The 19,219-nt window shown below is 26.9% G+C and overlaps 3 long non-coding RNA genes across 3 annotated transcripts in view; 1 reads left to right on the plus strand and 2 right to left on the minus strand.

Annotated features, from left to right (window-relative positions):
- LOC126302226 (uncharacterized) overlaps nucleotides 1-7,235 on the minus strand; it is a 51,228-nt gene extending 43,993 nt beyond the window's left edge. The window contains exon 1 of the long non-coding RNA XR_007553131.1: nucleotides 6,516-7,235. This is a non-coding gene — a long non-coding RNA (uncharacterized LOC126302226). The remainder of the gene's footprint in view (nucleotides 1-6,515) is intronic.
- The window catches only part of LOC126302232 (uncharacterized), a 179,977-nt gene that overhangs the window by 62,484 nt on the left and 98,274 nt on the right, over nucleotides 1-19,219 (minus strand). The gene's annotated exons all lie outside the window — the stretch shown is intronic.
- Nucleotides 1-19,219, plus strand: part of LOC126302222 (uncharacterized) — a 130,231-nt gene that overhangs the window by 62,407 nt on the left and 48,605 nt on the right. The window lies entirely within an intron of this gene.

Genomic DNA, 19,219 nt, shown 5'->3' on the forward strand with positions numbered 1-19,219 from the left:
TAATAGTCGTAATGATGGAAGGGCAATAAAAATTAATGTAATTGCTGGTAAAGCTGTTCAGATTGTTTCAATTAAATGTCCATGAAGTATATTACGGTTAGTATAGGCAATAAATAATATATAACTTAGGGCATAACCTACAATTACTGTAATTAATAATAATATGACCATAGTATGATCATGAAAGAATGATAATTGCTCCATTAATGGTGAAGCTCCATCTTGAAGAGATAAATTTGATCATGTTGCCATTAATAAATATATTCTAATAAAAGGTCAAACCTTTATTTGTAGAGCTTAAATCTACTGCACTAATCTGCCATATTAGAATCTAGAGATTAATGGTAATTCTGAGTAACTATGTTCTGCAGGAGGGTTATTTTGTAGTCATTCTGTTGATCTTCTTATGTTAGCTCTAAATATAATTGCTCGGTTTGTAATCATTCTTTCTCATATAATTACAATGAATATAATGATTCCTACAATAGAAATTGTAGACCCAATTCTTGATACTACGTTTCATGATGTATATGCGTCTGGGTAGTCAGAGTATCGTCGAGGTATTCCTGCTAATCCTAGGAAGTGTTGAGGAAAGAATGTTAAATTTACTCCAATGAATATAATTGTAAATTGGATTTTTAATCATGTATTATTTATAGTTAATCCTGTAAATAGTGGATATCATTGAATGACACCTCCTATAATTGCAAATACTGCTCCTATAGATAATACATAATGAAAGTGGGCTACTACATAATATGTATCATGTAATACAATATCAAGTTATGAATTTGCTAATACTAATCCTGTTAATCCACCAATTGTAAATAGGAAAATAAGTCCTAGAGCTCATAATAATGGTGGATTGAACTTGAATTTAGTTCCATATAATGTAGCTAATCATCTAAATACCTTAATTCCTGTAGGTACAGCAATAATTATTGTTGCTGATGTAAAATATGCTCGTGTGTCAACATCCATTCCTACTGTAAATATATGATGTGCTCATACAATAAATCCTATTAGTCCAATTGATAGTATAGCATAAATTATACCTAATGTTCCAAATGATTCAATTTTTCCTCTTTCTTGACATACAATATGTGAAATAATTCCGAACCCCGGTAGAATTAAAATATAAACTTCTGGGTGTCCAAAGAATCAAAATAGATGTTGATATAGAATTGGGTCACCCCCTCCTGCAGGGTCAAAGAATGATGTATTTAAATTTCGATCTGTTAATAATATAGTAATAGCTCCTGCTAAAACTGGAAGTGAAAGAAGGAGAAGTAATGCTGTAATAGCTACAGATCATACAAATAAAGGTGTTTAATCTAAAGTTATACTTTCTGATCGTATATTAATTGCTGTTGTAATGAAATTCACTGCACCAAGAATAGATGATACACCTGCTAAGTGCAGTGAAAAAATAGCTAGATCTACAGATGAACCCCCGTGTGCAATAGCTCCTGCTAGAGGAGGGTAAACTGTTCATCCTGTACCAGCACCATTATCTACTATAGAAGATGTAAGAAGAAGGGTTAGTGAAGGTGGTAGTAATCAAAAACTTATATTATTTATTCGTGGAAATGCTATATCTGGTGCACCAATTATTAGTGGAACAAATCAATTACCAAATCCACCAATTATAATAGGTATTACTATAAAGAAAATTATTACGAATGCATGAGCTGTAATAATAACATTATAAATCTGGTCATCCCCAATTAGAGATCCGGGTTGGCCAAGTTCAGCACGAATAAGTATTCTTATTGATGTTCCTACTATTCCTGCTCATGCTCCAAATATGAAGTATAAAGTACCAATGTCCTTATGGTTTGTTGAGAATAATCATTTTTGCGGTAAGATGGCTGAATTTTAGGTGGTAGACTGTAAATCTACTTATGAGATGTTTTCTCTCTTATCATATTTAGGTCTTATATTCAATTATGATTCTAGACTGCAATTCTAGAGGTGTAAAATTTTACTAAGGCCTAAAAGATTATTCTTTTAATTATAACTTTGAAGGTTATTAGTTTGATTAACTTAAGTCCTTAGTATAATGAAATTAAGGTTGATGTTGAAATCAATCCTATTGTTGAAATTATTACTGTTATAGGAAGAATGATTCTTGATTTTTGGGACTTTATCTTTATAGATCACGAATTTTCTGTGTATGATATAATTAGAGCTGAGAATCTAATACGTATATAGTAGTAGAGTGTAATTGTAGTTAATACAACTATAATAGTTATAATAGTTGTTATATTGTTTTCTATTAATGATTGTATTACAATTCATTTTGGTAAGAATCCAAGGAATGGTGGTAGTCCACCTAAAGATAATAAAGATAAGAATATTATGAATTTAATTTCGGTTTTTATATTTCTGGCTGAATAAATTTGATTTATGAAAAATAAATTTATTTGCTTAAATAATAAAACTATAATTAATCTTAATAGTGAGTAAATAATGAAGTATAGTTCTCAGATGTTTTCTCTGACTGTTAATGATCTAATTATTCAACCTAGATGTCTGATTGATGAATATGCTAAAAGTTGTCGTAAGGATGTTTGATTTAAACCTCCTATTGCCCCAATAATAATTCTTAAGATAATAATTGTTCAAATAAAAGTTCTTAATTGAATACAATAAGATAAGACCATTATTGGGGCGATTTTTTGTCATGTTATTAATGTTAAACAACTATTTCATCTTGATGCTCCTATAACTTCTGGAAATCAGAAATGGAAAGGTGCAGCTCCAATCTTTAATAATAGTCTAGATCTAATTATTATTGATGGGATAAATTCTGTTTCCCATCCCATGGGATATTTTATTTGAATCAGCAAAATTGAAAATAATAATATTGTCGATGCTATTGCTTGGACAATAAAATATTTAATTGATGATTCATTTATTATTATATTTTTATTTCTTGTTAGGAGCGGAATAAATGAAAGTAAGTTGATCTCAAGTCCTATTCAAACCCCAAATCAGGAATTTGATGAAATGGACAGGATCGATCCTATCATTAATGTTGATAGGAAGAGAAGTTTTGTAGAGTTGTTGGTCATTAAAAAGGAGAGGATTGATACCTCTATAAATGGGGTATGAACCCATTAGCTTGTTTAGCTTACCTTTTTACATTAAGGTGTATGATGCACGTTAGTTTTTGATACTAAAGGAGGTAGTTTAATTCTATCTTATGTAATTTTAATGAAGGTAATTTTATTTACTTTATTTACCCAATCAAGGTAACCCTTTAATCAGGCACTTCATTTATTTAATATATAAATCGAAAGTTTTTTTTTGAAATTCTTTTATGTATTATTTTGTTTAATTAGGATTAATTTATCCTGCTCATTTTATTTTTATATATATATATATATATATATAATAGATAATTTATATTAATATATTACATTTAATTGAAATTAAAGTATTATAAGTTCATCTTACCATTATCAATTGATTATTTTAATGCAATTATTTACCTAGGATTATAGCTACTTATGTTTTTAGCTTAAAATAGGTTATTATAATATAATATATATAATAATATGTAATTTAATATTTAATATTATTATAATTGGATATAATAACTAAAATTATTAATTTAAATATAAAATATTATAATTAATATAAATAATTATATTAATTATAATAATATAATTATGTAAATTATCTATAATTAGATTATTTAACTAATATATATGAAAGTTAACTTAATATAAAAAAAAATTCATATTAATAACATATTATATTAAATTACATAATTGTATAAAATATATTTATTATATTATTTAATCTTTCTTTATTTATTAGTGAAAAGAAAGATTAAATAAGAAAGAATATAATACATTTATTGCTATACATGTTCCATATTAATCTTTAATTATATATAATAGAGAAGTTGTTGTTTATCTGCCGAGACGTAAATAATGGTTGAATTATCCGAACCTTACACGCAAATGGAGCATCTATATTTTTTATTTGTATTTACTTACATGTAGGACGGGGAATTTACTATGGATCTTATATATATATACATACCTGAATAATTGGTACAGTGATTTTATTTTTAGTTATAGCAACTGCATTTATAGGATATGTCTTACCCTGAGGCCAAATATCTTTTTGAGGTGCAACAGTAATTACTAATTTATTATCAGCAATCCCATACTTAGGAACAGATTTAGTCCAATGAGTATGAGGAGGATTCGCTGTTGATAATGCAACATTAAATCGATTCTTCACATTCCATTTTGTATTACCATTTATTATTGCTGCTATAGCAGCAATTCATTTATTTTTTCTTCACCAAACAGGATCTAATAATCCTCTTGGACTAAATGGAGATATTGAAAAAATTCCATTCCATCCATACTTTACCTTTAAGGATTCTATTACATTTGTAATAATAACATCATTATTAATTATACTATGTTTAATTAATCCTTACCTATTAGGAGATCCAGATAACTTTGTACCTGCCAACCCATTAGTAACACCAGTTCACATTCAACCAGAATGATATTTCCTATTTGCATATGCAATTCTACGATCTATCCCTAATAAGTTAGGAGGTGTTATTGCATTATTTTTATCAATTAGAATCTTAATAATTTTACCATTTTATAATAAAACACCATCCGAGGCATTCAATTTTACCCTATTAATCAAATTTTATTCTGAATTATAGTAGTTGTTGTATGCTTACTAACGTGAATTGGTAAACGAATTGTTGAAGAACCTTATATTATAACAGGTCAAATCTTAACAATTATTTACTTCACATATTTCTTAATTAATGTCCATGTCGCAAACGCATGAGATAAATTAATTAAGGAATACAGTTAATTAGCTTAGGAAAAGCATATGTTTTGAAAACATAAAATTAGAAGTTTAACTCTTCTATTAACTTTTCTCAAAAAATTTCACTAAACAAATGAGATAAATAAAATCTTTAAACCAACAAAGAAAATAAAAAAATTCAAAGATAAAGGTAAAAAACTTTTTCAAGCTAAGTACATTAATTTATCATAACGGAACCGTGGTAATGTTCCACGAACCCAAATAAAACCAAAAGATATAATAGCAAGCTTAATAAAAAATATAAAAGAATAAAAATCACCGCCCAAAAAAATTAAAGTCAATAACATTCTTATGAAGACAATTCTAGTATATTCAGCTAAAAAAATTAAAGTAAAACCACCCGCACCATACTCAATATTAAATCCTGAAACTAACTCAGATTCCCCTTCAGCAAAATCAAAAGGAGTACGATTAGTTTCAGCTAAGCAAGAAGCAAAACAAGCTAAAGCTAAAGGAAAAGAAATAATAATAAATCAACAATAAAGCTGATAGTTTATAAAATCAAACATATTAAAACTACCAATTAAAATAATTAAAGACAATAAAATTAAAGCTAAACTAACTTCATAAGAAATTGTTTGAGCAACAGAACGAAGAGAACCTAATAATGAAAAATTTGAATTAGAAGATCAACCAGCAATTATAACAGTATAAACACCTAATCTAGTACAACATAAAAAAAATAAAAATCCATAAGAAAAAGAACACATATAAGTTAAATAAGGAAAAATTACTCAAACGGCTAAAGAAATCATTAAATTAAAAACAGGGGAAAAATAATAAAGTAGGTAATTAGATATAATAGGAATTGGCTGCTCCTTACAAATTAACTTAATAGCATCTCTAAATGGCTGAGGAATTCCAACAAAACCTACCTTATTTGGACCCTTTCGAATCTGAATATAACCTAAAACCTTACACTCTAATAAAGTTAAAAAGGCAACACTAATTAAAACACAAATAACCAATAAAAGAAAATTCAAAATAAATATAAATAAATCATAAAGTATCAATACTATTTGTAGAAAAAATCTACATAAATGAATTCTAAATTCAACACATTAATCTGTCAAAATAGTAAATAAATTAATATTAATCAATATAACAAAAAATATTTTAACCATATGGTCCTTTCGTACTAATATGGATTAACAATCTTAGGATAGAAACCGACCTGGCTCACGCCGGTCTGAACTCAGATCATGTAAGAATTTAAAGGTCGAACAGACCTAATCATTGGGCTCCTGCACCCAAAATTTTTCTTAATCCAACATCGAGGTCGCAATCTGCTTTGTCGATATGAGCTCTCAAAAACAATTACGCTGTTATCCCTAAGGTAACTTAATCTTATGATCATAAATTATGGATCAAAATAACAAACATAAATAAATGATATAATAATGAAGAGTTTATCTATTCTTCATGTCACCCCAACAAAACATCATCATTAAATATAGAAAGACAAACAAAAAACTATATAAAAGTAAAATGTCAAGCTCTATAGGGTCTTCTCGTCCTAAAGAAGAATTTAAGCCTTTTGACTCAAAAGTTAAATTCAAAAATTTATTAAGAGACAGTTGATTTCTCGTCAAGCCATTCACTCCAGCCACTAATTAAGAGACTAATGATTATGCTACCTTTGCACGGTCAAAATACCGCGGCTCTTTAAAAATACGCTCAGTGAGCAGGCCAGACCTCAAAATATAAACAAGAGGACATGTTTTTGATAAACAGGCGGAAATCAATTTTGCCTAGTTCCTTATAATAAGTTCACAAGGTAAAAATTTCATACAAATAAATATACTAATTCTATCATTATTACAAAAATTTTAAAATTAAATTAATAATCTTAATAAAAAACCTAAAATATTTATAAAATCAAAATAAAAAATAATGAACTAAAACGTAATCTTAAAGATAGCTGGTTTAAAGCTTACTATTATATTTCTATAAAATAAATTATAGGTCATTAACTTCAAAGCTTATCCCTTAAAGAATAAATAAGTTAATATTTTTACTTAAAAAATTAATTAAAAACAAATAACTTTAAAAAATTAAATTGTTTCTTAAGAAACTAGATATCTTGGGAAACGATTAACATCTCATTTCTATAAATAATTTAATAATAATTATGATACATTAACTATAAATTATTTATAAATCAACCCAAATCGAGACAAGTAAAATAAATACTAAAATTTTGATAAACCCTGATACAAAAGGTACAATAAATAAAATCTACTTAAAAAAATTTAAAATAATATTTCATAAAACACTTTCATTACCAATAAACTATAATTTAAAAAATCAATTCTATAAAATATGCTAAGACAAAAATACAATAAAATTATTTATATTAAATAACCAAAAAATAAATATAATAAAATAAATAATCAAGATATCCTGATTTGCACAGAAAAATTTTCAGTGTAAATGAAACACTTTACTAATAAGTTATATCTTGAAACTCTTCCTAGATACACTTTCCAGTACATCTACTATGTTACGACTTATCTCATCTAAATTGAAGCTACTTTAAAATAAAATAGAATAATCAATAATGAGAGCGACGGGCGATGTGTACACATCTCAGAGCCAATATCAGTTAAATTAAATAAATTAAATTACTATCAAATCCACCTTCATTAACAGTATTTCACTATCAAATCCGTTATAAACAAAAATCTATTGTAACCCACCTCCTCTTAACTATAAGCTGCACCTTGACCTGAAATATTTTATAATTATAAATCTTGAGAATTATAACTCTAAAAAGATTCTCTGATAACGGAGATATACAAACAAATAAATTAAGTAGAGTAAATCGTGTATTATCAATCATGGGGTAGGTTCCTCTGAATGGAATGAGATACCGCCAAATTCTTTGGGTTTAAAGACCTTAACTAATAGTACCCTGGTAAATATAATTAACATTTAAAATAATAGGGTATCTAATCCTAGTTTATTATTTAAATTTCACAGATTCATAAAAAGGGCCACAAATAAATTTTAACATTTCACCTTACAAATTTATATTTCAACCCTAATAATATAAACAACTGTTTTAACCAATAATATTCACTTGTATCAATCGTATAACCGCGGCTGCTGGCACGAATTATGCCGATACTAAATCAATTTCTAAATCAAAAATCACTTGATAATTAAATCAAATTACTGCAAAAAGAACATTTAGTCTAACAAAACTTACATATAATACAAAGAAAAAGTGAATAAACAAGCAAGAATAAAACTTTTAAAAATAAAAAATAAGAAAATTTTAAATCTATTAATTCAGGAAAAAATAAAAGATTCAAATATTTAAAGAAAAAAAAAGAAAAAAACCACAAACATTAACAAAAAAAAAAGAAACGCCCCTATGTATGACCACAACAACATCTCTATTATATATAATTAAAGATTAATATGGAACATGTATAGCAATAAATGTATTATATTCTTTCTTATTTAATCTTTCTTTTCACTAATAAATAAAGAAAGATTAAATAATATAATAAATATATGATTAGTATGGTTAATTCATCCAAATAATATAAATCTTAGCCATATAGGTAGGGCAATTGCAAATGTTAATGCTAAATGTCTTGTTCTAGTAAAAATATAAGGGAATAATCCTATGAAATTGTTAAATAATATTATAATAAAAATTGAGATGAAAATGAATGTGGTTCCATTAAATGATTTTGGTCCAAGAAGTGTTTTAAATTCATTATGTAAGGTTAAATTTAGTTTATTTCAGATAATGTTAATTCGTGATGGTGTAAGTCAAAATAGTGATGGGATTAATAATAGTCCTAGAAATGTTCTAGTTCAATTTAATGATAAATTAAAGATGTTAGTTGATGGGTCAAATGTTGAGAATAGATTTGTTATCATTTTCAATTTAAGTTTTTTATTTCCATTGTTCCTTTTTCTGCTCTTTTAATAAGGTTAGGTTTAAATGAGAAGAAGTTTATTTGATTAAACAAGATTAATGTAGCTGAAAATATAATGAATAGTGAGAATCATATAAGAGGGGATATTTGAGGGATTTGGATATAATTTCCCCATCAGAAGTAGTCGTTAATTTACTATTATTTGGTTTAAGAGACCATTACATACTTTCAGTCATCTGATGAATTTCAAGGTGTTCTAATTTTTTTTAGTTACTTTAGATTGACACTCTAATGTTATTTATTTTAACTAACTCCTTAAATTATCTTAGATAATCACTTAATAAATAAATTTACTGAAGTTCTTTCAATTACAATTGGTATAAATCTGTGGTTTGCTCCACAGATTTCTTAGCATTGTCCAAAGAATAATCCAGGTCGATTTATTGTGAATGTTCCTTGATTTAACCGACCTGGCGTTGCATCAATTTTAACCCCTAATGCAGGAACTGCTCATGAGTGTAGAACATCTGATGCTCTTGTTAATACTCGTACTTCTGTATTTATTGGTAGGATTGTTCGGTTATCTACATCTAGTAGTCGGAATCCATCATTTTCTAGGTCTTCTTCTGGTGTTATATAAGTGTCAAATTCTACGTCTATGAAGTCTGAATATTCATATCTTCAATATCATTGTCGTCCAATGGTTTTAATTGTAATTATTGCATCTACTGAATCATCAAGTAAATATAATAGTCGTAATGATGGAAGGGCAATAAAAATTAATGTAATTGCTGGTAAAGCTGTTCAGATTGTTTCAATTAAATGTCCATGAAGTATATTACGGTTAGTATAGGCAATAAATAATATATAACTTAGGGCATAACCTACAATTACTGTAATTAATAATAATACGACCATAGTATGATCATGAAAGAATGATAATTGCTCCATTAATGGTGAAGCTCCAACTTGAAGAGATAAATTTGATCATGTTGCCATTAATAAATATTTTCTAATAAAAGGTCAAACCTTTATTTGTAGAGCTTAAATCTACTGCACTAATCTGCCATATTAGAATCTAGAGATTAATGGTAATTCTGAGTAACTATGTTCTGCAGGAGGGTTATTTTGTAGTCATTCTGTTGATCTTCTTATGTTAGCTCTAAATATAATTGCTCGGTTCGTAATCATTCTTTCTCATATAATTACAATGAATATAATGATTCCTACAATAGAAATTGTAGACCCAATTCTTGATACTACGTTTCATGATGTATATGCGTCTGGGTAGTCAGAGTATCGTCGAGGTATTCCTGCTAATCCTAGGAAGTGTTGAGGAAAGAATGTTAAATTTACTCCATTGAATATAATTGTAAATTGGATTTTTAATCATGTATTATTTATAGTTAATCCTGTAAATAGTGGATATCATTGAATGACACCTCCTATAATTGCAAATACTGCTCCTATAGATAATACATAATGAAAGTGGGCTACTACATAATATGTATCATGTAATACAATATCAAGTGATGAATTTGCTAATACTAATCCTGTTAATCCACCAATTGTAAATAGGAAAATAAATCCTAGAGCTCATAATAATGGTGGATTGAACTTGAATTTAGTTCCATATAATGTAGCTAATCATCTAAATACCTTAATTCCTGTAGGTACAGCAATAATTATTGTTGCTGATGTAAAATATGCTCGTGTGTCAACATCCATTCCTACTGTAAATATATGATGTGCTCATACAATAAATCCTATTAGTCCAATTGATAGTATAGCATAAATTATACCTAATGTTCCAAATGATTCAATTTTTCCTCTTTCTTGACATACAATATGTGAAATAATTCCGAACCCCGGTAGAATTAAAATATAAACTTCTGGGTGTCCAAAGAATCAAAATAGATGTTGATATAGAATTGGATCACCCCCTCCTGCAGGGTCAAAGAATGATGTATTTAAATTTCGATCTGTTAATAATATAGTAATAGCTCCTGCTAAAACTGGAAGTGAAAGAAGGAGAAGTAATGCTGTAATAGCTACAGATCATACAAATAAAGGTGTTTAATCTAAAGTTATACTTTCTGATCGTATATTAATTGCTGTTGTAATGAAATTCACTGCACCAAGAATAGATGATACACCTGCTAAGTGCAGTGAAAAAATAGCTAGATCTACAGATGCAAACCCGTGTGCAATAGCTCCTGCTAGAGGAGGGTAAACTGTTCATCCTGTACCAGCACCATTATCTACTATAGAAGATGTAAGAAGAAGGGTTAGTGAAGGTGGTAGTAATCAAAAACTTATATTATTTATTCGTGGAAATGCTATATCTGGTGCACCAATTATTAGTGGAACAAGTCAATTACCAAATCCACCAATTATAATAGGTATTACTATAAAGAAAATTATTACGAATGCGTGAGCTGTAATAAAAGCATTATAAATCTGGTCATCCCCAATTAGAGATCCAGGTTGGCCAAGTTCAGCACGAATAAGTATTCTTATTGATGTTCCTACTATTCCTGCTCATGCTCCAAATATGAAGTATAAAGTACCAATGTCCTTATGGTTTGTTGAGAATAATCATTTTTGCGGTAAGATGGCTGAATTTTAGGTGGTAGACTGTAAATCTACTTATGAGATGTTTTCTCTCTTATCATATTTAGGTCTTATATTCAATTATGATTCTAGACTGCAATTCTAGAGGTGTAAAATTTTACTAAGGCCTAAAAGATTATTCTTTTAATTATAACTTTGAAGGTTATTAGTTTGATTAACTTAAGTCCTTAGTATAATGAAATTAAGGTTGATGTTGAAATCAATCCTATTGTTGAAATTATTACTGTTATAGGAAGAATGATTCTTGATTTTTGGGACTTTATCTTTATAGATCACGAATTTTCTGTGTATGATATAATTAGAGCTGAGAATCTAATACGTATATAGTAGTAGAGTGTAATTGTAGTTAATACAACTATAATAGTTATAATAGTTGTTATATTGTTTTCTATTAATGATTGTATTACAATTCATTTATTGGGGCGATTTTTTGTCATGTTATTAATGTTAAACAATTATTTCATCTTGATGCTCCTATAACTTCTGGAAATCAGAAATGGAAAGGTGCAGCTCCAATCTTTAATAATAGTCTAGATCTAATTATTATTGATGGGATAAATTCTGTTTCCCATCCCATGGGATATTTTATTTGAATCAGCAAAATTGAAAATAATAATATTGTCGATGCTATTGCTTGGACAATAAAATATTTAATTGATGATTCATTTATTATTATATTTTTATTTCTTGTTAGGAGCGGAATAAATGAAAGTAAGTTGATCTCAAGTCCTATTCAAACCCCAAATCAGGAATTTGATGAAATGGACAGGATCGTTCCTATCATTAATGTTGATAGGAAGAGAAGTTTTGTAGAGTTGTTGGTCATTAAAAAGGAGAGGATTGATACCTCTATAAATGGGGTATGAACCCATTAGCTTGTTTAGCTTACCTTTTTACATTAAGGTGTATGATGCACGTTAGTTTTTGATACTAAAGGAGGTAGTTTAATTCTATCTTATGTAATTTTAATGAAGGTAATTTTATTTACTTTATTTACCCTATCAAGGTAACCCTTTAATCAGGCACTTCATTTATTTAATATATAAAACGAAAGTTTTTTTTTGAAATTCTTTTATGTATTATTTTGTTTAATTAGGATTAATTTATCCTGCTCATTTTTTTATATATATATAATAAATAATTTATATTAATATATTACATTCAATTGAAATTAAAGTATTATAAGTTCATCTTACCATTATCAATTGATTATTTTAATGCAATTATTTACCTAGGATTATAGCTACTTATGTTTTTAGCTTAAAATAGGTTATTATAATATAATATATATAATAATATGTAATTTAATATTTGCTATACATGTTCCATATTAATCTTTAATTATATATAATAGAGATGTTGTTGTGGTCATACATAGGGGCGTTTCTTTTTTTTTGTTAATGTTTGTGGATTTTTCTTTTTTTTTCTTTAAATATTTGAATCTTTTATTTTTTCCTGAATTAATAGATTTAAAATTTTCTTATTTTTTATTTTTAAAAGTTTTATTCTTGCTTGTTTATTCACTTTTTCTTTGTATTATATGTAAGTTTTGTTAGACTAAATGTTCTTTTTGCAGTAATTTGATTTAATTATCAAGTGATTTTGGATTTAGCAATTGATTTAGTATCGACATAATTCGTGCCAGCAGCCGCGGTTATACGATTGATACAAGTGAATATTATTGGTTAAAACAGTTGTTTATATTATTAGGGTTGAAATATAAATTTGTAAGGTGAAATGTTAAAATTTATTTGTGGCCCTTTTTATGAATCTGTGAAATTTAAATAATAAACTAGGATTAGATACCCTATTATTTTAAATGTTAATTATATTTACCAGGGTACTATTAGTTACGGTCTTTAAACCCAAAGAATTTGGCGGTATCTCATTCCATTCAGAGGAACCTACCCCATGATTGATAATACACGATTTACTCTACTTAATTTATTTGTTTGTATATCTCCGTTATCAGAGAATCTTTTTAGAGTTATAATTCTCAAGATTTATAATTATAAAATATTGCAGGTCAAGGTGCAGCTTATAGTTAAGAGGAGGTGGGTTACAATAGATTTTTGTTTATAACGGATTTGATAGTGAAATACTGTTAATGAAGGTGGATTTGATAGAACATTAATTTATTTAATTTAACTGATATTGGCTCTGAGATGTGTACACATCGCCCGTCGCTCTCATTATTGATTATTCTATTTTATTTTAAAGTAGCTTCAATTTAGATGAGATAAGTCGTAACATAGTAGATGTACTGGAAAGTGTATCTAGGAAGAGTTTCAAGATATAACTTATTAGTAAAGTGTTTCATTTACACTGAAAATTTTTCTGTGCAAATCAGGATATCTTGATTATTTATTTTATTATATTTATTTTTTGTTTATTTAATTATTTAATATAAATAATTTTATTGTATTTTTGTCTTAGTATATTTTATAGAAATGATTTTTTAAATTATAGTTTATTGGTAATGTAAGTGTTTTATGAAATATTATTTTAAATTTTTTTAAGTAGATTTTATTTATTGTACCTTTTGTATCAGGGTTTATCAAAATTTTAGTATTTATTTTACTTGTCTCGATTTGGGTTGATTTATAAATAATTTATAGTTAATGTATCATAATTATTATTAAATTATTTATAGAAATGAGATGTTAATCGTTTCCCAAGATATCTAGTTTCTTAAGAAAAAATTTAATTTTTTAAAGTTATTTGTTTTTATTTAATTTTTTAAGTAAAAATATTAACTTATTTATTCTTTAAGGGATAAGCTTTGAAGTTAATAACCTATAACTTATTTTATAGAAATATAATAGTAAGCTTTAAACCAGCTATCTTTAAGATTACGTTTTAGTTCATTATTTTTTATTTTGATTTTATAAATATTTTAGGTTTTTTATTAAGATTATTAATTTAATTTTAAAATTTTTGTAATAATGATAGAATTAGTATATTTATTTGTATGAAATTTTTACCTTGTGAACTTATTATAAGGAACTAGGCAAAATTGATTTCCGCCTGTTTATCAAAAACATGTCCTCTTGTTTATATTTTGAGGTCTGGCCTGCTCACTGAGCGTATTTTTAAAGAGCCGCGGTATTTTGACCGTGCAAAGGTAGCATAATCATTAGTCTCTTAATTAGTGGCTGGAATGAATGGCTTGACGAGAAATCAACTGTCTCTTAATAAATTTTTGAATTTAACTTTTGAGTCAAAAGGCTTAAATTCTTCTTTAGGACGAGAAGACCCTATAGAGCTTGACATTTTACTTTTATATAGTTTTTTGTTTGTCTTTCTATATTTAATGATGATGTTTTGTTGGGGTGACATGAAGAATAGATAAACTCTTCATTATTATATCATTTATTTATGTTTGTTGTTTTGATCCATAATTTATGATCATAAGATTAAGTTACCTTAGGGATAACAGCGTAATTGTTTTTGAGAGCTCATATCGACAAAGCAGATTGCGACCTCGATGTTGGATTAAGAAAAATTTTGGGTGCAGGAGCCCAATGATTAGGTCTGTTCGACCTTTAAATTCTTACATGATCTGAGTTCAGACCGGCGTGAGCCAGGTCGGTTTCTATCCTAAGATTGTTAATCCATATTAGTACGAAAGGACCATATGGTTAAAATATTTTTTGTTATATTGATTAATATTAATTTATTTACTATTTTGACAGATTAATGTGTTGAATTTAGAATTCATTTATGTAGATTTTTTCTACAAATAGTATTGATACTTTATGATTTATTTATATTTATTTTGAATTTTCTTTTATTGGTTATTTGTGTTTTAATTAGTGTTGCCTTTTTAACTTTATTAGAGCGTAAGGTTTTAGGTTATATTCAGATTCGAAAGGGTCCAAATAAGGTAGTTTTTGTTGGAATTCCTCAGCCATTTAGAGATGCTATTAAGTTAATTTGTAAGGAGCAGCCAATTCCTATTATATCTAATTACCTACTTTATTATTTTTCCCCTGTTTTTAATTTAATGATTTCTTTAGCCGTTTCAGTAATTTTTCCTTATTTAACTTATATGTGTTCTTTTTCTTATGGATTTTTATTTTTTTTATGTTGTACTAGATTAGGTGTTTATACTGTTATAATTGCTGGTTGATCTTCTAATTCAAATTATTCATTATTAGGTTCTCTTCGTTCTGTTGCTCAAACAATTTCTTATGAAGTTAGTTTAGCTTTAATTTTATTGTCTTTAATTATTTTAATTGGTAGTTTTAATATGTTTGATTTTATAAACTATCAGCTTTATTGTTGATTTATTATTATTTCTTTTCCTTTAGCTTTAGCTTGTTTTGCTTCTTGCTTAGCCGAAACTAATCGTACTCCTTTTGATTTTGCTGAAGGGGAATCCGAGTTAGTTTCAGGATTTAATATTGAGTATGGTGCGGGTGGTTTTACTTTAATTTTTTTAGCTGAATATACTAGAATTGTCTTCATAAGAATGTTATTGGCTTTAATTTTTTTGGGCATGGTTTTTATTCTTTTATATTTTTTATTAAGCTTGCTATTATATCTTTTGGTTTTATTTGGGTTCGTGGAACATTACCATGGTTCCGTTATGATAAATTAATGTACTTAGCTTGAAAAAGTTTTTTACCTTTATCTTTGAATTTTTTTATTTTCTTTGTTGGTTTAAAGATTTTATTTATCTCATTTGTTTAGTGAAATTTTTTGAGAAAAGTTAATAGAAGAGTTAAACTTCTAATTTTATGTTTTCAAAACATATGCTTTTCCTAAGCTAATTAACTTTATTTCTTAATTAATTTATCTCATGCGTTTGTGACATGGACATTAATTAAGAAATATGTGAAGTAAATAATTGTTAAGATTTTACCTGTTATAATATAAGGTTCTTCAACAGGTCGTTTACCAATTCACGTTAGTAAGCATACAACAACTACTATAATTCAGAATTAAATTTGATTAATAGGGTAAAATTGAATGCCTCGTAATGGTGTTTTATTATAAAATGGTAAAATTATTAAGAGACTAATTGATAAAAATAATGCAATAACACCTCCTAACTTATTAGGGATAGATCGTAGAATTGCATATGCAAATAGGAAATATCATTCTGGTTGAATGTGAACTGGTGTTACTAATGGGTTGGCAGGTACAAAGTTATCTGGATCTCCTAATAGGTAAGGATTAATTAAACATAGTATAATTAATAATGATGTTATTATTACAAATGTAATAGAATCCTTAAAGGTAAAGTATGGATGGAATGGAATTTTTTCAATATCTCCATTTAGTCCAAGAGGATTATTAGATCCTGTTTGGTGAAGAAAAAATAAATGAATTGCTGCTATAGCAGCAATAATAAATGGTAATACAAAATGGAATGTGAAGAATCGATTTAATGTTGCATTATCAACAGCGAATCCTCCTCATACTCATTGGACTAAATCTGTTCCTAAGTATGGGATTGCTGATAATAAATTAGTAATTACTGTTGTACCTCAAAAAGATATTTGGCCTCAGGGTAAGACATATCCTATAAATGCAGTTGCTATAACTAAAAATAAAATCACTGTACCAATTATTCAGGTATGTATATATATATAAGATCCATAGTAAATTCCCCGTCCTTCATGTAAGTAAATACAAATAAAAAATATAGATGCTCCATTTGCGTGTAAGGTTCGGATAATTCAACCATTATTTACGTCTCGGCAGATGTGTACTACACTACTGAATGCTATTTCAATATTTGATGTATAATGTATAGCTAAAAATAGTCCAGTTACGATTTGAATTACCAAACATAACCCTAATAGGGATCCAAAATTTCATGAAAATGAAATATTTGTTGGGGCAGGTAAGTCAATTAAAGAGTTATTAATAATTTTAATTAAAGGATGTCTTAATCGTAAGGGTTTATTCATTAGTAATTATCTTATTTTACGAATAGGTCCCTGATTAATATTGGTGATTTTAACAACTGCTAGTAGTGCTAAAATTAAATAAATTATTATTATTATTGTAATAATGAATGTTGGTCTATTATATAATTTTTCTAAAGATATTGTTATTTCTTGATAATTGATTGAAGTATCAATATTTATAGTTTCGGTGTTTTTGAAAAAGTCTATAAATATAGATATATCTAGAATAATTAATATTAATATGATAAATACTCACATTATTAATGTAATAATTATAGTGATTGATTTAGGCTGAAATATTTCGTTTGATGCAATTCTTGTAATGTAAATAAATAATACTAGAAAAAAATGTTAAAAATAAAATATATGATAATCAATATCTTTCTATTATTGTTCCTGTTATTAATCCAACTAGGAAGGTTTGAAGGATAATAAAAAGCATTATTGATATTGGGTGTCTTAATTTAATAAAATTAATATTTATTACATTTGATAATGATATAATTATTATTTTGATCATTTCAGGGGTTAGTTTATTTAAAATACCGGTTTTGGGGACCGATGATGGAAGCTTTTCCACCTCTGAAGTTTTAAAAGTGGGGGCTGGACTTATTTCCGGTTTACAAGACCGGCGTTTTTTTTAAACTATTAAAACTAATGTTTATATTCTCTATTTTTACTTCTTTATTGATTTATTTTGCTGGTGTTTATGTTTTTTCTTCTAAACGTAAACATTTATTAATGGTTCTTCTGAGATTAGAATATATTGTTCTTTCTTTATTTATGTTAGTTATTGTTTTTCTTATTGAGTTTGATTATGATTATTTTTTTCCTGTTATTTTTTTAGTTTTTTCTGTTTGTGAGGGTGCTTTAGGTCTTTCTATTTTAGTTTCAATAATTCGTTCTCATGGTAATGATTTTTTTAATTCTTTTGGTTTATCTTTATGTTAAAGTATTTATTTATAACTATTTTTTTGATCCCTCTTTGTTTATTAAATAATTGTTGATGGTTGGTTCATTCTTTAATGTTTCTGTCGGGTTTTGTTTTTATAATTTGTGTTTATTCATATGCTGATTTGAATATAATTAGATATTATTTTGGTATTGAATATTTTTCTTTTAGTTTAATTTTACTTAGTTTTTGGATTTGTTCTTTAATAATCACTGCTAGAGGTTCAGTTTATTTAAGTTCATATCATTCTAATTTTTTTGTTTTTATGGTTTTGATTTTAATAATTATGCTTTATTGTTCATTTGCTAGATTAAGTCTTCTTTCTTTTTATATTTTTTTTGAGGCTAGATTAGTTCCTACTTTACTTTTAATTTTGGGTTGGGGTTATCAACCTGAGCGTTTGCAGGCTGGTGTTTATTTAATTTTTTATACTTTGGTTGCTAGATTACCTTTATTATTAGTTTTATTTAAGGTTTATGATTTTTCTAATACTTTATATTTTCCTTTATTGGTTGATTTTGGTTCTTATTATTTTATGTTTTATGTATTTATAATTTTGGCTTTTTTAGTTAAGATACCTATGTTTTTGGTTCATTTATGACTTCCTAAAGCTCATGTAGAGGCCCCTATTTCAGGTAGAATAATTCTTGCTGGTGTTTTATTAAAGTTAGGTGGTTATGGTATTTTTCGTGTTATAAAGGTTATTTCTTATTTGGGTTTAAAGTTTAATTATTTTTGATTGTCTTTAGGTTTATCTGGGGGTGTTATTGTAAGATTTATTTGTTTTCGTCAGGTTGATTAAAGTCTTTAATTGCATATTCTTCTGTTGCTCATATAAGAATGGTTATTGGTGGATTGATGACTATGAATTGATGAGGTTGTGTAGGTTCTCTTTCTCTAATGGTTGGTCATGGTTTATGTTCTTCTGGTTTATTTTG

Source organism: Schistocerca gregaria, unplaced genomic scaffold, assembly GCF_023897955.1.
Source record: "Schistocerca gregaria isolate iqSchGreg1 unplaced genomic scaffold, iqSchGreg1.2 ptg000169l, whole genome shotgun sequence".
Lineage (NCBI taxonomy): Eukaryota > Metazoa > Arthropoda > Insecta > Orthoptera > Acrididae > Schistocerca > Schistocerca gregaria.